Below are 23347 nucleotides of genomic sequence, written 5' to 3' on the forward strand. Positions count from 1 at the left end.
CGAGCCATTCCTTTGAAGATAGTGACGTCCAGATCTTAGCCAGAGAAAAGAATTGGTTTGAAAGGGGAGTTAAATAGGTTGTTTTTCCTTAAAGGAGGACTCAGACATCATCTGTCTACCATCTACAACTCCATCCTCAAACCTAAATCAACAATGAAAACAATGAAAACAATAGGGATAGCCAGGTCAGGCCCAGAAGTGTAAAAGCTCCCATTATGGGCCTGAATGATTATGCTAAAATGACCCCACACTCAGTGCAAGTTCAACAGGCCTAACTAACTAACAGAAATTGTAAACAAGTAGGTGTGTAAGCTTCAAAGTTGTTTCAAAGTAGTTAGCTCCTCCCTTTAAGCAGATATAAGGAAGTATCCAAAAGCGTCTGACCAGAACTGAAGAAGCAACTTGGATGAGCTGCGAAACTTATTCGACCATATAAACTTTTCTCCATTTGACAAATTGAATTTCTCCTTTTGACAATCTTTAGTATCTTTTAGAAAATTATTTTGTTACAGTGCTGCAGTTTTGATCATTTGTTCATGCAATACACATGACGTATTCACTATTCACTAAAAGAATATTTAATAGTTACAAGTTGTTTTTTTTTTATGTCATATTAACTATGCACAAGTAGTAGTTTAACAAAGAAATATTGAATCATAAAGAAACCTGTGATTCCCAGTGCTAATTGACTCAACAAGATAGATGGTGAGATTTAAAAAAGATTAAAATAAAACAAAGCTTGTTTAATCTTTCAAACAAAATACTAAATATTACATTATTCCTGCATATTTCTGTATCAGGATTATAAAGTATTTATTTTGTCAAGCATTGCTCTCCCCTAATAGGTAGATTTGTTGACAAAAACTGGCACAGAGTTCAACGTTTTCTCTGTCAGCACAAATAAACAAAAGGGAAATTATTTTTTCAAAATAGTTTCAGAAAGTGGTGCCATTATTAAACGTCAAATACCTGATTGTTGTCAGTAGAAAGGATTTTACGGCAACAAATACTGATATGATCTACAAATGTTGAGCCTTGAGTGTTAATATTTCTTCCAAGATCAGTGGAATTCCCATTATGCAAGCCTCTTTCCTCCATCTGAAATTATGACATTATCAAATTCTGCACAGTGAACCATAGCCACCTCATTCCAAATAGGAAGTGAGCGTGGGCGCTGTTCCGGCTCCATCGTCTCTGGCTCCAATTCATTCTGTATTGAAAAAACATTGTCCCTCTCTCTTTAAATGCGGGTGTCAGGCTCCTCATTTTGGTCCTAAAATGTTACAAGATTCTAGCGTTTTTATTTCGTTATTTTGTTCGTAAATCAATTCCTATTCCTAATATGGAGCTTCAAATGTAACTGCAGCCTCGGTGAGCTTCATTTGACTGGAGCTGTCACACTGAGTCGACTTTTCTACATGCCGTGAACGTAACCAATTACTGCCCTGTAATAATTTCCTACGTCGTTCATTTTTTACCTTATAAGCAGTCAGTGTACGCTCAAACTCAACAGTAGAAAGTTCACAAAGTCAAACAGTGCACACATGCCCTCAGACTGTCCGTATCAGCTGAAGTGAGAGCAGATGTCTGATCCCATCCTCTTAACAGCACAACAATCTAGTGTCCAGGAGTGACATAAGAGCAGAGGAATGTGAAGGCTCAGACTACTGCATAAGGACACGAGCTGGTCTCCGCTGGACTAGTGTTAGTGTCACGATACTAAAATTTCAAATTCAAATGCAATACTAAGGCACAGACTCGATCCTCAATACCGATTCTGATACCACAATCATAATAAAAAAACACTCTTATTTAAACAAGAATGTGATTTTCAACACTAAATAATAGTGCTTTTATATTACCATGTGGCCTCATATCTGTGTAATTCCTCGGTTTCTACCTGTTCTGATACAGCTCAAGATCATTCAGGAAAGGTTCATTTCTGTCTTGTGAAAGCGACTTTTTAGTATCGATACAGGCACAATACAAAATGGATTTAAACAACACATTTTCAGTAGCCTCTGATCAATATGAGCATTCATGTTCCTTAGGGTGCATCATTTGCCCAACTTTTTGAAAAATTTCTGAAAATCAATCTGTACCTAGTATCACTTCTGAGAGAAATTTCATGAAATTCTATTGATGTCTACTGGGTCCACCAAACCTCTGAAGTTTTGTGACTGCGGAAGCCTTAAATGTGAGTTGAAAAAATATTTTTTCCTTAATAACATCCTTATCCTTTCTGGAAACTTGGGTTTACCAAACCCTGAGCCACACCTGTCATTGGGAGGCTCTGGGTGACGTCACACTCACTTACTCCACTTTTTTATACAGTTTATGATAACTACAGAAAAAGTACAAACTTTATGTCTCTCATTTCATCTTTGGTCTTTGTGGATATTGGATAATTATGAAAAAAACTCAAAATCTTGACAAAATTGTCATATCTTAGAAAGTTATGAAGATAGAGATATAAAATTGCAAATAGCAATAGCAACATTTATATTCAACTTTCATTAACACCATTGCCCTAAATGAATTAATTTAAAGTTATCTGAGAAAAACTGATTTTTCTGCCGGAGCCTTATGGATGCTGTTCGGATGGAACGTAAGAGGTTTGGTGGACCTAATAGATATCATTCAATTGAGATAATATTATAATAAAGTATTGTCACATTTTAAAATTGGGTACAAGTTGAATTTCTGACACTGGGGCAAACGATGCATCCTAATGGTCCTGTTTAGAGGTTTGATTTTCAACAGAAATGGTGAGTGCGAGTAGCTGAAAAACTGTTGATTAATAGTAGCTTGTGACTGTAATTTTATGTGTGAGAGACTTGTTTAAGAGCACAAATCATCTCACTTGTCCTTCTGGTCAGATTATGTTAAAAGTGCATTGTGTAACTTTTCTGGGAGAGGGTCCGTCAAATGATTTCCTCCATGGAGATACAGTATGTTGGAATGTTTCACAGCATGGTATTAGTAAACCAGTATGGTATTGGTATTCTATCTTCATGGAAACCAAACCAGACCAAGTTACAGGTCAGAAAGCCTTTTTTTCTAGGTATTTTTGAGCTATAAAACTGCCTGTAACTGAAATAAAATAAATGTAAAGGTAGAACTGTTTGTCATACTGTGGAACATTTCAGGCAGAGTAATGACTTATCCATAGAAATAAGCAGGTGATGGACGCCCAACCAAAAAGTTACACCTTTAAAACAAAGCTCAGAAGTCTAACAGGGCTTCAGACAGCATCGAGCTTCCAGTTAGCCTCACACCTCCAGCGAATGTTGATGAAACCAGCTGCAAAGTACCAATTGTCTACGACTGGAAAATAGTGCAGCTTTCTCTTTCTCAACATCTCTATTCACGAGTGCACAGTGCAGAAAACTTCCTGTTGTGCATGGTTGGCATATTGTTGATGTTTTGGACAAGGCAGTAGAAACATACACACAATGTTTGCTATTTTTAAAGACACCTGCAGAGGTAATGGGAGCACTGACGGATGCATATTTGTGAGAGTGTCTTTCAAAGTGACAAGGGCCCCATATGCAATTCCTGCTCCAGCGCTAATGAATGTACAGCGTTGATGAGAGCAAAAAAGACCCGTCATGCAGTCTCAGAGTAACAGTAGACATGACATTTACTGGTGTACCTGATATCTGTCTCAGCTAAGAGACAGTTAATACTTAGTTATATATAGTAAGATTCACGTTATGGTTGTGCAATTAATCAGTATTTAATCATGATTATAATTATTGCTTCAATCAATTACAAACATTGCGTAATAGGAGTAAAAATATTGCATTCTTAATGATGTGACCATGGACTGTATATACAAATGAACATAGCTAATAACTCTAGGTGCCGCGTTTCAAGTTGGAAGTGAGCACGGGCGCGTTTCCAGCTCCATCGACTCAATTCACAAATCACAAAAACGTCACTTCTTTCTTTGTAACGGCTGCAGTGAGCCTGAAAATGTTCATATTAACTCCCTCTAAATGATCCTGGTGTTTTTATTTAGCAGTTTTTTCCATTCTTCAACTCTTATTCCTAATGTGGAACTCGGCTCCAAATTCGCTCCTACACCTGCCGGCTTCGGTGAGCTTCATTTGACTGGAGTAGAAAGCTATAGGTGACGTCACACTCCCTTAGTCCACTTCTTTATACAGTCTATAGATATGATCATAAAACCTGATGCTTAAATCATTACTAAAAACAATAAAGTCTATTCAGCTACAGGTTAAATTGTTATTATACTTTTTCATCTGTCTTTTCAATGATTATGTTTTTTTTTCTTTAATTCAATTTGCAAGATACTCGGTCAGAGATTCTGCCCATACTGTATATTTTGTATATATTAAGTCTATTTTTATTTACCAATTTTAATGCATACCTTTATGTTTTACTTAATTACAGCTTATATATAGTACTACTACTTACTACTTATTATTCATTAGTTTATATTGCACCATACTGCTGAAGCAAGTTGCTGGTTTGAGAATTTTGTTCATTGACAATGGCAATAAAACTCATTCATATTCTGAGATATTATAAGTAGGGGTGTAACAATATCCAAGTCTCATGTTACGATATGGTCACGGTATGAACCTCACAGTACGATATTTATTGCAATATCGTGGGAAAGCTCATGATATGGTGGGGAGGCTCACAATTAGGAATGTAACAATATCCAAATCTCTCAGTACGATATTTTCACGATATACATCTCATGGTACAATATTTACAGTGATATTTTGCGGAGGCTAAACTGCTAAAACTGTTAATATGGTACTTTTTTCCTCTTAAAAGTGCTTAGAACTGTTACTTGACAAAGAAATATCTAATTGAATTTATTTATTAATGCTTTACTAATAGAAATAAGTTCAAGTTAAAGTTCAGAACATTTGAGAAAGGACTGAAATATGAACTCTCCAAAAAATATAAGAATTACATGTATTTCAGGAGTCCTCAATTGTAAGGTTTTGTAATTTTTTTTACGTAACAAAACATATTCTTGTTGTTGTTTTGTGCAGGAAATTCTGTAACCTGCAGTCTTTCCAATTTGCGATTTAGAACCATTCAAAATGTAATTTCATTTCTATAGCTACAAATCTGCAGCCTTAAATTATTGCTCTTCATAAAGTAATAAATAGATCATGTTCAATGTTATGTAAGAGAGACACAGGGCGAAGGAGAGGGAAGGAACAGAGTGTGCACTTGGATGAGAGGTTTGACAGGTGAAGATGGGATAGAGAGGAAAGTTAGTGGAAATAGTTGATGTGCCCAGGTGCATTTTTGTCAGAGCTGGTTAAAGAGAAGCAGCGGTCAAGAAGATGCTGATCATGAGTTTAGACAGCTGCACACCACATGAAGGCTAAACGATCATGTGTAATTGAAGAAATCCTATGCAAATTATGATACAAATGATTCTAACTGTAATGTATGGGTCCTGTTGTCTATTCACCTTTTATGGATTTCACTGATTAGAGTTGCAGTTCATAAATGATTCTGCTTTAAGCACAGTTATACTTTCTGGAAGCCCACCAAGCAGAGCTGGCATAATAATATGAATGCACACACCGGTAGCATTAGCTCATACTTTTGGATAACAATGGCTTTTGTAGCACAAATGAGGAGCTATGCAGGTGTATACTTAAAAGAATAGAAAGTGGAGAAATATACGAGGCAGCGGATCTAAAGTGTGTTTGAGAAAATGTGTCTGGAGTAGGAGCGGTGCTGAACAGCTTGAGGCCCATCTCTCCCTTAAGGCTAAAAGCACAGCCAGACATGAGAGGCATTACCGGACAGCATTTCACAGCACTTTGCTGCAAATGTCTCATTTTGGCCGGTTCAGCACAGAGGTCCCACGGACATTAAGCCGTCTGGCTTCGCACAGACAAATGAAATTACCCCATGCACTGGGTTAGACTCTCACACACGTGTGCAGGGAGCAGCACATACATGCAGGCCACAGCTCCACTGTGCTCCTCTCACACATACATCACACACACAATGGCTCCTCTGGACTCATCCATTAGTTAGCAGAGCGCTGCGCAGTGACAGGCCTGTCCGGATACTGCCTCTAATCCAGACTTATGGCACTGTGAGCTGTGCTACTGTTAAATGTAGTACCATCTGCCAGCTGTAGCCTCAGGTTCACATCCCAGGGCACGTCGGAGCTGCACTAACCTTCATTGATCATATGAAAGCCACGCGTCACCTGAGGAAAACAACAGCATATAGAAGTGCTATTATTTTGATCAATGCCACAAATACACGATCCCCCAGAAATCTATCTCCAAACTATCACATATGAATTGCCCTTTTGAGCAGAAAGACTTCATCATGTGCAGAGGCGGCAGCTGTCAGGAGGAAGAGGAGCAGGTAACTGTAGAGCAGAGAGGACATGGCACACTGAAAACAGCCTGTAGGAGAAGAGGCTCCACTGCAGGGGACCATGTGGGAGACTGCACTGTGGGTGTACAATTTAAACAACTAATAAAAGGAAAATAAGTTTAAGAGCATCGGTTCACATCGCATGGCAAAAATTAGTAGTAAACGACTAACTTATGACACACCGATAGGCCTGTCATGATATTTAATATATTGACTTATTGTTCAATATAAGTTAGATGGAAGACACATTTTTGGGGTCAGTATATACTGTGGGTGCCTTTTCTTTGCACTAGTGAGATAATTGTGGTTTCCTTTTCAAAGATTACATTTTACATTGTATTCATTCCCCTAAAGTATTTCCTCTAGAAGGTCTACTGTCACATTTGCAGCCCCATTTGGTGTGAGAAACCTATAACCTCTCAAATATCCATAGCTAGCTCCTTAACTAGCCTCTTACATGGTCTCCATGGGCTCAAAAGACAAAAACTTTTAGAAACTGATCAGTGTTTGAGCCAGGTAGCCACAAAAGCAGCAGTATATCGCACTTTAAATTTTGTTATTGTATTTTGTTATCGCCTATCTACCAATGTTGTCCTTTACTGAAATTTAATATTTAAGGTAATACAATCTGACTTAAATAAAAGAGTATAAAGATGATTTAGTATGGGTAGTTCTAACTCTCCAACAGTGGAGATTCTATACACGAAACATGACTCATAAACCAATAATACAATGAACCACATTTCTTTGTTGGACAACTGCCTGCACAAACTTGATATTAAATACACCCCCTTTAATCATCAAAACAGTGAATATGCCAAATATATTGCATAAACAGCAAGTTTCCTCTTTCTAAACAAGTAACAAAATTGTAGCCCTATCACAAAATCATTTGGTAAATTACACTAAAAAATTACTCATCAAAACAGCTGCCAAATCTAATTCAAGTTTATTTGTATTGTTCACAAGATAGTTTCCTAAGTGATGGACATATTAGTGATATAAAACAAACATTTAGCTCTAAAAGTCAGCAGAATTAAGTTGTGGACAAACTAAAAGATACCGTATAACCAAATTTAGTGGCATGATATATAGATATTTTAAAGGGTTGTAACAATAATCGAAATATCATTATATCGTATCGTCAAAGGTCTCACAATAATATCGTGGACCTTCACAATATATCAAATTACAAGTCTCTTTGCTTAAATTAAGAGTTATGGTGCAGCAGTAAAAAAACAAAGCGAACTACATTGACCATGATCCTTTGTTCCACAAAATATCGCAATAAATATCGTACCGTGAGATGTAGGGCTGGGTATCATTAAGAAGTTGCCGATACGATACATACCTCGATACGTCGGCCACGATACATTTGATTTGATACGATTTGATTCGATACAATATAGTTTAAATCGATTCAATACGATTCAATAAAAATAAAGTCTATATCGTGGCTGTGTTACTAAAAGTCTTTGTTAAACCACTTCTTGTGCACAGTGAAAACGAAACACAAACATTTTAATCATCAAAACAGTGAAAATGTCAAATATGTCGCATAAATGAATTTCCTTCCTCTGAACAAGCAATAAAACTGTAGCACTGTAACAAAATAATTTAGTAAACTATACCAGAAATACTCTTGGCAATATATCAATACAGCAGTCCCCAATATCGATATTTTGATATTTTTGCACACCCCTAGTGAGATGTATTTCGTGAAAATATCGTACCGAAAAAAAGAGATTTGGATATTGTTACATCCCTAATCATGAGCCTCCCCACCATATCGTGAGTTTTTCCACGATATCGCAATAAATGTCGTACCGTGAGTTTCATACCATGACAGTATTGTATCATGAGACTTGGATATCGTTACACCCCTAATATTTTAGCACCTACTGTAAGAAAGGAACAGCTCATATATCTGACTGTATTTCAGAGCCTCCTTTTCAGATGCAGGGTACAAGATGTGCTTTGTGATGGGAGAGACTCAGAGGAGGTGAGGTCCGCTCTGTATGAGAAGAAAGAACTATCTCATCCTTGACGATTTGATTTACAGCTGTCTCCCAGCCCAGTGCCCCCCTCTACCCTCCTCTGCCCTCGCCCCCTCACTGGCCTCTGTCGCACACTTCTAGGGTTTCCTCCAGATCAAACCGGCAGAAAGAGCAGAAAGGCTAGAAGTCCACCGAGACAGACGGGTAAGAGGGGAGAGGGGGCTCAAATAGAGACAGGACAAAGAAGAGTAACAGGGTGGTGCTACTGATACTTTGCAATGACATCATTCTGAGGGTGTTCTACATGTACCTCTACTGGCAGAATGTTCATTAGTTACCATGGTGAAACACAGCACACATTAGCAAACAAAGACCAAATGTTGCAAAATAGTGTGACATCTCAAAAAAAAATACAAAATGGATTTAATCAACAGATTTTCAGGAGTCAGTGTTCAGTATGAGCATTAGGGTGCATCATTTGCCCCACTGTCAGAAATTCAACTACCCAATTTTAAAATGTGACAATACCAATTAACCGAAAATCTCTTACGCCTCTTACATTCCATCCCTAACGGCGTCCAAAAGGCTCTGGCAGAAAAATGACTTTTTCTCAGATAACTTTAAACTATCCAGCTATTTGCAATTTTATATCTCCATCTTCATAACTTTCTAAGATATCGATTTTGAGATTTTGAGTGTTTTTTCATAATTATCCAATTTCCACAAAGGCCAAAGATGAAATAAGAGACATAAAGTTTGTACTTTTTCTGTAGTGATCAAAAACTGTATAAAAAAGTGGAGTAAGCGAGTGTGACGTCACCCAGAGCCTCCCAATGACAGGTGTGGCTCAGGGTTCGGTAAATCCAAGTTTCCAGAAAGGAAAAGGATGTTATTAAAGAAAAACTGATTTTTCAGCTCAGATTTAAGGCTTCCACAGGCACTAAACTTCAGAGGCTTGGTGGACCCAGTAGACATCAATAGAATTTCATGAAATTTCCCAGGGAAGTTTACTTTGGCTAGGTACAGATTGATTTTGTTGGACAAATGATGCACCCTAATGAGCGTGGTCCTGTTTAGGTGTTTGATTTTCAACAAAAAGGTGAGAGTTTTGGCCAGTGCTTGTAATGTAATGTAACGTATGTGAGAGACTTGTTTAGCAGCACAAAATCGGCTCACCTGCTGTAGTTCCAATTAAGTGAACTCTTTCTAGTGAGATTGTGTTAAAACAAAGCTCAGGTTAAACTCTAAAGAGCCTCAGGATAGAGCAGTGCTTTCAGTTAGCATCACAGCCCCAGGGAAAGTTGATGACACCAGATGCAAAGTATCAATAATCCATCTCAGTGTGGGCCATAAGTGTTACTGGTCGTTTCACCAGGCCTGTCGCAACAACACATTTAGAAGAGTAAAATGGTAATGCTGAAAACATTGCACAAAAGTTTTTATTATTATTTCATGACATTTTAATATTGTATATACTGTTATACAATAAATGTTGACCCAAAAATGTTTCTTTAGTAAAACAAATTAAGATTTTGTTTGTTTTTGTGCAATATGTTCCAAAATGAATTAGTTTAATGAAGTTCCATATTACACAAAATTGACCCCTATGAACTTTTATCCGTGTTGTTACTTGATCAAAAACATACCTGGAGATGTGTTTTGTTTCATGTAATCCTTTATCATTAGTCTTTCTTCGTCTCCAAAGCTCAAAATGCTCTGCTCCAACTTGTGTTAACAGCTCCTTTTACCTTTTGTTCAGTAAAGTTTGGAAATTCCAGGGCTGAGATTATCCAAATGATTCTAGTGAAGGCGTATGAAGTTTAAAAACAGAGGCAAGCACTTCCTGTATTACCACACGGCATCACAAGGTTTTCAGATTGAGAGAAGAAGTCAGCCTAAAAATACTGCGTTTGTGTGTTAAACATGTTGTTTCCTAATCAAAAACAGATCAGAAAATAGGGGCCCTTTCACTCAGCTTCCGGTTTAAAACTGCAGCACAGATTTCCGTCTGCTCCATAAAGGTTTGTCACCATAAACGTCATCACAACAAAGTGCCGTGCTGCCAGACTCAGACAGCCCTGCGTATGAACAGCTAAAGCTTCAGTTCAAGGGAGTAAGCTGTGGATTTTGTGCCAGAATGGGTCCAAGTTTAAGAAAAAAATACAAATGAAAGTACAAACTCACTGCACGTACATGGGGGGGTAGGTAGAACACTGGATTATTTGGGGGATTTATACCGTTATGAACGCAGGAAAATAAAGATTACTTCGATATGCATCAGTCAAACAACTTCGAGTGGGTATAAGAGGAAAACAATTATAACACGATTAAAAACTGCTTAGCTTTTTCGTCTATAATGAGCAAAAATAATGAGAAAACCAGACCGGCTATATAAAATAACTCATTTAAACTTTGCAGTCCTCTCGTCCTCGTTCGCTTTAAGTGTTTGGCCATTATGTACCATATGACTAATTCCAAGTTGATGTGTTAAAATGTGCAGAACTCCTAAAATGGTCCAATAAAAGCCGCCGAAACTGTCTCAGGCAGAGCACTAAAGCGTCCAGGGGCAGAAGGGGATTACTACGGAGAGCCCTGCACCTTCAACACGGGGGGCCGGACTTCCTCTCAACTGGGACCAATAGCCCGTGTCACTTCCTACCAGCCCATAAACAAACAAAGCGGCCAACTCAAGCACCACTTCCAGAGGTCAGAGGGCGAGTCCGCTCATAACTTTGACCTAGTGTCTGTGACAGTACACGCAGCCTGGTTGGGCCCTACGCTGCAGTGGAATTAGCAGTTTTACTACATTGTCGTTACTCAAGTCCTTCTCTCCTTTCTCTGTGTTCTGTTCGAGTAGAGAGGCTTAAAGAGGAAGTCCTGCAGAAAGTGCTCTGATTGATGTTTACTTGGGCGAGAGTGGGGAGTGAGAGAAAATTATACTAAGGTACAATGTGGAGACAGGAGAAACTGTAAACTAGAGCAGGGCTGCAGATACTGATTATTTTAAGAGCCTGTGGCCACAGATTATTTTACAATTTTTTTCAAGGCACATTTTATTACACCCATTAGAGAAAAACTGGCTCTACATTTGACCCATCATTCATTGCCGCTGGGACAATCGGTCTGGTGTAGTGGGTGTCCGCAGTGCAGTCCTTCAGAAACTCATCTCCAGATCTTGAGATAGGCAAGAAAGGTCAACTGGACAAACATGCAAATTGATTAAAGCCCATTTGGATTTAGATTTTAAGATAGGGATGCACCGATCGATTCCTAGTATCGGATATCTGCGCCAATCTTGAAAAATTAGCTGGCTTGGATATCGGCTTCCAAATACCGGTTCAGCCAAGATCCTGGCTGGGCAGATCAAATGATGTAATAAGACTATTTACTAATCGTAGTCAGCCTAGAAAGACTCATGATATTTGAGCTTTTATTAACTTAAAATAGTTCAGTCTCTACACTGGCATCAACTGATATCGGATATTGACAGATACTTAAAGCCATAGCCTAAAATTGGTATTGAAACTAAAAAAGCTGGATCAGTGCATCCTATATTTAGTTTATTTTATTGGTTTACTTATTTTATTAGTTTACTTTGCCTGTTCTTGAGGCAAGTAAGAATTTAAAATGATGTTTAGAGATTAATCTGCTTACTCAATGCTGTCACAACCTACAGTACAGTGAAACAACAAAGGAACATAAACAACATAACGGTGCTTTCAGACATTCAGTTTGTGTATAACTTGTATTGATCCAACCTGTATAAAGTTTGTTGGATGTCACCAGATGAGTTGAATTTCTTTGATAAACTTTAGTGAAAATTCACCCCATATCCATCAACCCCCTGCATTAGAAAGTAAAACCTAAGCTTCAGGTGGAGGTTTTCCTGTAGCTCATCTGTGCCCTTGATAAAATAAGATGCTAGACTTTTCATAATTCATGACAGTGTAGACCACCTCACAGTGTTCTGGGTCAGAGCTCCAGTCTCTTTATGCAAACAGACCTGAGGAGTGAAGACCTGCTCCACTGAAGGCCAAGCCCAACCACAGCCTCCCCTTTAATCTGGCAGTCAGAAAATCCCTGGGGAAAGGCGGGGTTTTCAGGGCTGGATCATATGGAAAAGGTAGACAGCAGCAGCATAAGAGCTACAGCTGTAACTAGGATCAATTTTGGAAAAAAAAATGTAACCGCACATTTTTTGACGAATATTGCAATTGCGATTTGATTTTTTTTATGAGGATTCAGTTTACAGTGAATATTTTAAACATGTACATGAGCTGTATTATAGAAGAGATGACGTGACATTTGAACTGCTGAACCACGGGTCTCCAACCTGTAGCTCTCCACTGCCTTCCAAGTGGCTGGCCAAGGGATTTCAGAATTATACCATTGTGTTGAATAACAAAATGTGGTTAATTACACACCCATTTCTATTGTAAATACATAATTTTGAAGCCCAACTTTGTGCACTAATAAATGGACAATGGTTTATGTTTCATAGGCGTCTTGCTGTACCCAAAGGCTCACCCTCTTTCTTATAATTGTCTCAATTTCTTGCTAAAATGAGTAGCTCTCTGGCATTTTTGTTTTGTAAAGGAGCTCACCAGAGGAAAAAGGTTGAAGACCCCTGTGCTAAACTAATACAAAGAATCCCATGGTTTTTTAAATGTTTTGTAAAGGTTTAGACTTGCAGGTTAAAATGTCAGCATCTGGAATTTGGTGCACCAATTCAAATTATGATTTTAATTGAGGTATATACAGTAGTCATTACATTTAGATTCCATTATTAAATAGTATTATTAAATTAAATATTTTTTTGACCAGAAAACATGTTGACTGAAGGTTCTCTTCCAAAGAAAAAAAAAACAAAACACTTGTGATAGGATGTCAAGTGATAATACAGGAAGAGCTCTACTGTGTTTTTTTTGTTTTGTTTTTTAACTCCATACAACTTCACTAGAATCATTTGGATAATTTCAGCCCTGAACTTGCCAATCTCTAAACAAAAGGTAGAAATGTAGCTGTTGACGTGAAAACTACCACTTTTTTGAGTTTTGAAGATGTATACAGACTAATAATAAAGGATTACTCTAAACACAACTCCAGGTATGTTGGGCATTATAACACTGCTTAAAGCTCACAAGAATCAATTTCACGTAATATAAGACCTTTAATAACTTTTGCCGTGTGTTAAAACATGTATAGTCCAGATCACAACAATTACCAGATTAATTTAATAGTCGACTATTACTATTTCAATTAATTATAGCAGCCAGAAACCAATCTATTCAAAGCCCCATTTTCTTCACCTTATATACTGTATATGTTTAACGCACTTATTTTTTGAGTGGTTGAGTGGCAGAAAGGTTTAATTAGGTTTAACCCACACAAATGCAGCTAATGCACTCAACGTTAATTGAATCAAATGAGCTTTTTGAATGTAATGCCAAGGATTTACACTGGCTCAATAAAGATTACAGAAAAGCTTAGCTGTGCTTTAGAAATATTTTTGATGAAAAAGTAAGTTCTTCAAAACACCACGGCTAAAAATACATTAGCTGGAAGAAATGTATTGTGTATAGGGTACAGATACTTAATATTGCAATTTGAAGGTCATTTTATGCTTGTGGTAAGCTTTTAACTTTAAACCTTTGTAAACATTATCTATTTCAACTTAAACCTAGGGAACTATGAAAGGAAGTGGGATATAAAATCTATGTAACCTGTTCCTAGCTCAACCCTTCGGCACACTGTATGAATTTTCAGACATGTGCACAACTTTAAAACTTTTTTTTTTTTTTCGGACAGTGGAGCAAAGCAGGAGTGTACCATCAAAAACCAAAACACTAAACATATTTTAGCAATGTATAAAGCTCTTTATTATGGGTTTGTGATCGATAATATGTTTTATAATTAGACACATTTTTAAGGAAGATGTATTGTGTTATATTTTGCATATTTCAAACTGCAATATTCATCTAAAATGACTTAATTAAAGATTGCTGACTTCCACATTAGAAAAATGTGGTGCCCAACAAGAGCAGATGTCGCCATAAACGTCATCACAACAAAGAGCCGGCAACCCTGATGGATAGATGCTGATCACTCTAGCAAGTAGCAGATTTAAAAAAATGTTGTACTAAAATGGCCATGGGATGCTGTTGAATGTTGTGTATCATGGATTAAAAACTAAAACTGGAGAATGAAGTAAGTAGAGAGCAGTGGCCATAAGTTAGAGGCGTTGAAAACGGGTTGATCGACAAAATGGCATCTTGAAAATAAGTGAATAAAGATTGCTCAAACATGCACGAATCACTGCAATTACAACTTTTGATGTGTAAATAGTGAGGGGAAACTAGCCAGGCTGGTACCACCTAATGCCTCTGCTTAGTTTCATTTCTCTCCAGCGACTAGGTCAGGAATCGGAATACACCAGACGGTTTGCAAGAACCCCGGAAGTTATAGACTGCGCACCGGCCAATCAGCGAAGAGCTGTGAAGCCATGACGTCAAACTCAAGCGCCTGTCTGGGTCCATTTTGTGGTGCAGCACAACAGTAAACAAAGCGGTCGAAGTGGATGTAGATGAAGACAGACATTCTGTGTTGGCAACGATTCCCGAGATCGAGGATTTAAAGCCAGAACAAAGAGAATGTTATCAAGGGGAAAGACGTAATTGCCTTTCTTATTTACCAGTTAGCCCCGTTAGTGGCACATTACATACGCCACGACCAAATAGCATCCATCCATCCATCCATTTTCTTCCACTTATCAGGGGCTGGCTCGCAGGGGCAGCAGTCTAAGGAGGGACTCCCAGACTTCCTTCGCCCCAGACACATCCTCCAGCCCCTCCTCGGGGACTCCAAGACATTCCCAGGCCAGCCAAGAGACATAGTCCCTCCAGCGTGACCAAATAGCAGCGACTGGTTAAATAAAAAACGCACCAGTCTATCGTCGAGTGAACAAATCCTAATGCTGCAAGGTCAGACTGTTTCCACAAAGTGAAACCAGCTGATGAATCAAGCTAAGGCGAAACAACTATAACAATTAAGCATGTTGTAGCTCAAAAAAGTCAATTTAACTTTACAGATAACCCTTGAGAAACACGTTGAAACTGCAATTTAATACAGACCTAATCTTACAGCATTTTCCTGTTGTGTCATTCCTAATATGTGGTGTATTTTGTCCTTTTTTGGTATCTGAAATTGGTTGGGACATCTGATGTATTATTAATAAGTGGTTATTTCCATTAAACAAAAAAAAAAAAGTGGTGTTAAAAAGCAATTATTAGTTATTAGACGCAGTGTCAGAATGAAGGTGTATCTTGCGGCCAGTGTAATTGGATAAAGGAAAAATATAACATTAAACGTCATTAAACTCTTTTTGTGGTACGATAAGAATCAACTGTCATCAGCTTCCACAGCCCATTTAAAGCAGGAACCTGTGTGTGTTTGTATGTGTGTGTCAACAGCAGTGCAGTGGTGTGTGAGGACAAATGGTCTCTGTAGCTTTCTATCTGATGTCACCGCTCCACAAACACATCCTTACATCACCCCCTGAACAATACCAGCATTCATCCAAACAAGCCCTGGAATCTGCCTCTGCACAGCCCACATGGCCCTCACTGAGTTTCAACACTCGGGAGTCAAAAGCAGACAGAGAGAATAGAGGAGAATGTGAAGAGAGCAGTGGTATAGTTTTGGTTTGCATTTGTCAATAATAACCATTTGAGGTCCATTTTAATACAATTTTTTGATCGATGTTATAATATCACAAACATACAGTACCTGGAGTTGTGTTTTGTTTCATTCACACATGTTTGAGTAACTTTATTATTAGTCTGTCTACATGTGTGAATGAAACAAAACAGAACTCCGGGTATGTTTTTGAAGAGGTAACAGTATTATAACATGGCTTAAAGCTCACAACAGTGAATTTTGCGTGAAATAGAAAAGTGCATATGACAGGTTTTCATGTTTAATAAATATTATTTGGTTTGGTGGGATCGTACCTGGGGTAAATATTTGTCATAGTCAGTTATGTGGCAGTTTTTGAAGAGAAAGTGAAAACTAAAAGCTGAAAAATACTGGGAGTAAAAAAGAATCCCTCTGCCAATGTTATCAACACCAAATCCACTTTATGCATAAAGATCATGATTTCCTGATATGTTTCATATGTTCATTGTCATTACAAAATAATGGAGTCGTCAAGTAGTTATTAGTAATAGTGATAAGTGATGACTAATGTGAAAATTAAACAAGCTTTGGCTCTTGTTTACATTACGGTTGCTCGGTACCAGTTACGGAATTACAATAACAACAGATAACAATTTAGTTTAGGGACCACATATTAATAGCTAGTTAATAGTCAAATGCATAATAAGTAATAATTACAAGTACTTTCAATGCACTTTTGACTAAGGCCGTATTTCGCAAGTAACCTATTAACAGTTTCCTTCCCATTAAAGCAGACATGTCAAACTCAGGCCTGGAGGCCAAATTTGGCCTGCGATATAATTATATTTGGCCTGTGAGATCAAATCAAATATGAATTAGAGCTGGCCCGCTGGCAACAGATAGGCTATAGAGACATTATTTATTTAAAATTTGTTATTATTTTATATTTTGTTTGTTCTGGATTCAATGTTTAAGCAAAATTATTATTAAATGTTTATTTTAATAAGAAAATATTACATATCTTGAAAGAAGAGAAACATATTCTTGTTACTTATTATAACTATTTGATTGTTATCTGTGCTGCTGTTGACCTGGACCTGAGTGCATTGTTTTTCTGTGTATTTTTAAGAATGACAAATAAATTTGATTCTATGCAGATGTTGTTGAAATTTTTCAGTAAATATTTAGTTTGGCCCACGACTTAGTCCCAGTTTTTAATTTTGGCCCTTTGTGAATTTGAGATTAACACCTCTGCATTAAAGTATTGATGTAAAGTTGTTTTTTTTTTTTACATATACTGAAATCTTAATAAGCATTAAAAAGTGTTTGATAAATACCAGTTAATAGCTAAGTAACAGCTAATTACCCTTACAATTACCACTTAGTTGGCGATTAATATGTGGTCCCTAAACTCAGGCGCATTAGTCTGGTAAACTACTATTGCAGCCACAGTTGCCCTGGGGTAGACGGACTGAAGCGAGGCTGCCAATCTGCACCAACAGTCCCTCCGACCACCACCAAGAACACTACCGCCACTTTGCACAACCTTAAATCTTATTATAAATATAAACAACATTTTGATGAAATGTGTAGTCTAACCCGTAATTATACATATAATTTAACACAGTGTATCCCAAACTTTTTTTCTGGAGACCCATATTTGAACATTATTGAACATTAATGATGATATTTTATTGTTGAGTGAGTGATCGTGTCTCTCTGAACAATTAGCATTATTCAAGTTTTAAACAATGAAAAACAGTAATCAGTGTTTCCCACAGAAATCTGGTTAGGCAAGGCGGTGCTGCCGAAAAAGTGAGGCGCAGTGAGGAGTGATGTATTCTGTACCTACATGCAGATTGTGACAAGGCGACCCCAAAAAAATCTCGTGCGACCCACCTGAAGGTCGCGACCCAGTCTTTGGGAAACAATGACCTCACATGACCTGTAAATTTGCCTTTTCGTGCACCCTGCTTGTCTCCACGAAGGTAACAGTTTAATGCCATACTGAGAAAAATTCCAGGTAAAACAACAACAACAAGATCTTCATGGCAACAGATCTTCCACCAGAAAAGTTACGCAACGCAGCTTCAGATTAGAAAACAAAACAGAATCGAAAGCAGAAAATCAAAAGCACGACACACAGTCAGACATGTCCTCATTTGGCAGCAGCTCTAGCTTGGCGTGCTCTGATTAGTCGTGCGTTTACAGCCACTGCTTCCAGACACACAGACCCGGCTTCAAAGGACCAGAGGAAATGCTTTGCCCTTCCTGTCACTCCCAGGCCCGGGCAGTGACGTAGGTCAGATGCCACGCTGTGATTAAACTGACAAATGCACGAGCACTAAACTCAATGCAACATCTAAGTCAAGCGGTCATCTTAAACAGTACAATAGATGGGAGATTCCCTTAAGGTGGGCTGTTATTTTTACGGCTGTGGTTCCGCCAAACGATTGTTATAGAGATGGTATCACTTTTCCTAGAATTTTCAACTGTATTGTATCACCGTTATTCATTTAGAGATGTTTAAATGGCAAAACCAAAAAAAAAATAAAAAATCAGGGTGAGTGGGTTCAGTAGAGATTGGAAAGTCCAGGTCTGAAATTAACCAGATGATTTTAGTGAAGGTGTATTTAGTTTAAACACACATGGAGCACCTCCTGTATTACCACATGACATCACAAGGTGGAACATAATGTTTTGTTTTTAGAGAAGAACTCAGCGTAAACATGCAGGGTTTGTGTGTTAAACATGTGTGAATGAAACAAAACACAACTCTGGGTATGTTTTGATGAGGAAACAACATTATAATATAGATCAGATGGGCCCTTTAACAGGAGTCTGGATCTATGACAGAGCTGTACACGTGATAATGCTAGAATCAGGGTATCCCCAGGTTTAACTACCCCAAATTTAAGACTTTTTTAAGACCTTTTTAAGATCACTTGAATGAAAATTAAGACCGACATCGCACCCATTATGTGGGCGAAAAACACCAGATCCAACTCTAATAATAACCAAACAACTACCGGTATTATATCTAGAATCTAAGCGCCGCTGTGGATTAAAGCTACACTTCCCCATGATCCATCCAACGTCTTTCTCCACTGTACTCATTGTTTACTCATTGCTGCCGGTGCCAGAAACCAAAGTATTGTTTGTGCATACACTCCAAATTAGATGTTCATTCATGTTACGTGATTTCGCATTGTTGTTTTTTTTTTTGCCTTCCTCCGTTTAACATTGCACTACAGCCCAGTTGAGAACACAAAAACAGAATAATGAGCAGTGTTGGGAGTAACGCGTTATAAAAGTAACAAATGACTGTAATGCGTTGCTTTTTGCTGTAACGCAGTAATGTAAAGCATTACAGGGAAAAGAAAAATTATATTTTACTTAGCATACATGTCAGTAACGTATTACAATGTTTTTTAAACCTGGAATGAAGTGGTGGGTTTTTCTTCATAGAAATTCGCTAAAATCACCACGATATCAGCAGTGGTGAAACGCCGGAGACGTGCCCGCATAGACCGTTGGGTGACTGTGAGTGAAAGGAGCGCTGCAGAACTCCGTCCTCCATGGTAGTAACCACAGCTGACACCCGATCGCATCTTGCAAAGACCATGTTCCAAGTTCTAGTCCAAGATTAGTCCTGGTTCAGTCCTGGTTCAGTCCTTCTGGTTCAGTCCTACTGGTTCAGTCCTACTGGTTCAGTCCTGGTTTAGTCCTGATTCAGTCCATATACGGCACAAAAGTTCAGCATCTTCACAGTTATTTTGGTGAGAGTAACTTTAAAGTGCTGCAATAGTCATGTAATGCCTTACATTTTAAGTGCAGTAATATTGTAATGTAACAAATTACTTTGAAACGATAATAAAATACACATTACAGTTTTACAGTAACTTGCCCAACAGTGCTAATAAAAAGACCTCTGCGGAAAAAATAAGACTTGGGCAACATAATTCAAGACTTAAGGCTTTAATTTAGGAACATGAAATTTGCATCTTAAAAACCTCCTATTGACATTGGCTGAAATTTGGCATTTTTGGGTAAAACGCTTGGAACACCAGGTTCATCCAATGTAATGTCCGTAACAAATAAATAAATCTGGAGACAAACAGAAAAGTTGCGTTGTGCCTCTTTAATCCACCCGACCACTGATGTAATATACTTCCTGAATAAAACCAACAAACCACATCAAGGTAATCACATCAAATGAAAACGACGTCAAATGTGTACTACTATAATGGATCTGACACACAGCCAGTCTGGACTTTTGGACTTCATTCTGATGCTTTTCTCTCCACTGGAAACAATGAAGTGCGTCAGAAATGGAGGAGGAAATCCCTGATGGTTTTCATGGACTCCTTCAGCGCGTCTGTCCCTTTGATCACACGCACCTGCCCAGACCCTCTGTATCAGTGTTTAACCAAACTGTATTTGTCTTCCTCTCCACTTTTACTAAGAGCACAGCGGGACGACCCCAAACACTATCACGTGTTATCAGACTGCTGTGACAGAAAGAGGAAGGATGCACCAACACAAGGAGAAAGTTCATGTTTGACACAAAGCAGTATGTAAATTTATTGACCCACAAGTGGAATTATTTGGACACAGTAGCTCACACATCATAATATAATGACAAAGAGAAAAATTTTAATAATAAATCACAATCTAGTAAATAAGTGAGTAGTAAATAAGTAGAAATAGGAAGAGACTGGTGTCAAATAAGTATAAATAAATAATATAGTAATACAAATGCATCTCTCAACTACAGAGTATACAAGAGGTGGCAAAGGAATTCGAAATTTCTGGAAAATTGGTGGGGAAAAACAACATATTTTTGTTGGCTGGCAAATCCAGAATCTCTCTCTGTATTTTTTTTTATACAGATTGATATCAGTCTGGTGTCCACGCCCTCTCCTGCGTCTAGTTCAACCAAACCTGATCATGCAATCAGATTCTTTTTTCAGTGACGCATGTGAAATGAAGGGGCTCATTAGTCACCCACTATTTACATTCACAAAACAAAATCAAACTTTTTCTCACCTCAGATTAACAGAGTTTAGTGCTTCGCTCATTGATTCTGCAGAAATCCGCCATGTTTGTCATATTTTTTCCTTATTTTTTTACTCATAAGCTATTTGTTTTGATATGGACAGACCATACGTGTCTCTGAGTGTCTAATCCACCTGTCGATCACGCCCACCTGAATTTGGAAATTTCCACCGGTGACCAAACTCACAACTTCGTAAAGTATGAGAGAAGTGTTTATTCTGGATTTCATTCAATATTTTCAGTACAATTTGGGACACTGTGTGAATGTGTAGAATTCATAGCGGAAAACATTTGTTGAGACAGCTTTCTAATTATTTTAACAGCTAAAGGAAATTGCCCCATGGGAGAGAAATAAAATAATTTGATTGAAAGTAGTCAAGTAGAAGTTAAACGGCCGATTACGCCATTTTCTGATCTACGTTATAATGTTGTTTCCTCGTCACAAACATACCTGGAGTTGTGTTTTGTTTCGTTCACACAAACCCTGCAAATTTAGGCTGAGTTCTTCTCTCAAACAGAAAACACTCTGTTCCACCTTGTGATGTCATGTGGTAATAGTTAAAGTGCACCACTGTGTTTATAAAATATCCATACACCTTCACTAGAATCATTTGGATGATTTCAACTCTGGAATTGGCCATTTCTTCTGAACTAGGGATGGGCACGATCAACGTCAACTATTCGATAACTGATCATTAAGAATTATGTCGATCGCTTTCATTTTTAATCGACAAACCGAATGTAGGTTGCTGTGTGTAGCGTAAGGAGACGAGGCTGCATCTGACACTAACACTGGAGTTGCGACCTCACAGTCCCACATTTCAGCTCTGGTACGTCCCTGGAGATCACTGTACCACTCAATAAGTGTGTTTACATGCACATTTTTGTATCCTGGGTACAATCAGTTTTTTTTTTCGGGTTTTCTTGGGGGGTATCCTGGTTTTGTCAATGTGTATGTTTACGCAGTATCCCGGTTACTGCGACATAAAGTTGAGTGCACATGCATGCAAAAGACAAACACTTTTCGGTCTTTTCATCACAACAGTAGCCAAAATAAATAAAGTGACCAACATAAATAAAACGAGTGAAGTGCCTGTCAAATAAAGAACTGAACCTGAACCATCTCCAACACGACACACTCACAGAACAGACTCACCATCAGCATCATCATCCCTCTGACACTGTTTGGGGGTTTTTCAGTGCTTATAGTTTATGAAAATGAGCCATACGGTTTTTAGTTTAGTTAATGATTAATCAACAATCGATTAAGAAAATTTTATCGAATGCCCATCCCTATTCTGAACTAAAGGTAAAGTAGCTCTTTTACTGTTGCTGTTTAATTTTACTTAAAAACTAACACTGCATGACATCACAAGGTGGTACGGTACATTTTGAGCTTTGGAGATGCAGATACACAAATAAAGCAGGTTTACGTGTCTGAATGAAACAAAACAGAACTCCAGGTCTGTTTTTGATGAGGTAAAAACATTCTAACACGACATAAAGATCACAAGGATTCATTCTGTGTAATATAAGACCTTTAATTAAAAACTGCCAACACAAATAAGTCTATTAAGATGTTACTTCTAGATTCAAAACTAAAGAAAATCCATTTAAATTGACGCGAATGAATTACACTGCAGGATCACAAAATCTTCAAGATATTCACAAAAGTGCACAGTCCATTTCATCCTCATTTGTCTATGCTGCCATTAGCTGGATTAACATGAAGAGTTGCTGTTCTATTCTTCTATTTTTCATCAAATTATTTCATTAATCAAGATTTGACATTTACACAACTGTAGGTTACATGCCACGAGGTAACGAGCAGTCACACTATTAAAGTTTGGTGCCAATCATTATGAGTGCACATTGCAATTAGTCGTAGTGGAACAAGGGATCCGTGTAATATTGGAAAACATATACTGGGTTGAAATGTCACAATATCAAATTTTAATGTGATTACTGTGAGAAAATACGTCGCATTTTAACCGCCAGGACCAAACAACCGTGAAATCCTTATTTATTTTATTTAATAGCACATCATTAGTCTATGTGTAATACAGATTTCAGAATTATAAAGTCAAGTTAATGTGACAGTCAGATAATAAAGCACTTCACATTTTGTTTTACTTTTTGGGAATCAAATTTAAAACTCTTTATTTTGCTTCTAAAATCTGCACAATTTTTATTTTTGAGTCCCTGAATTTTTACAATTA

The 23347-nt window shown here is 37.8% G+C and overlaps 1 protein-coding gene across 6 annotated transcripts in view; it reads right to left on the reverse strand.

Moving 5' to 3' along the window:
- The window catches only part of aopep (aminopeptidase O (putative)), a 287164-nt gene that overhangs the window by 234032 nt on the left and 29785 nt on the right, over window positions 1–23347 (reverse strand). The gene's annotated exons all lie outside the window — the stretch shown is intronic.

Source organism: Boleophthalmus pectinirostris, unplaced genomic scaffold (assembly GCF_026225935.1).
Source record: "Boleophthalmus pectinirostris isolate CB_2022bp ecotype Guang Dong unplaced genomic scaffold, ASM2622593v1 HiC_scaffold_4, whole genome shotgun sequence".
Classification (NCBI taxonomy): Eukaryota; Metazoa; Chordata; class Actinopteri; order Gobiiformes; family Gobiidae; genus Boleophthalmus; species Boleophthalmus pectinirostris.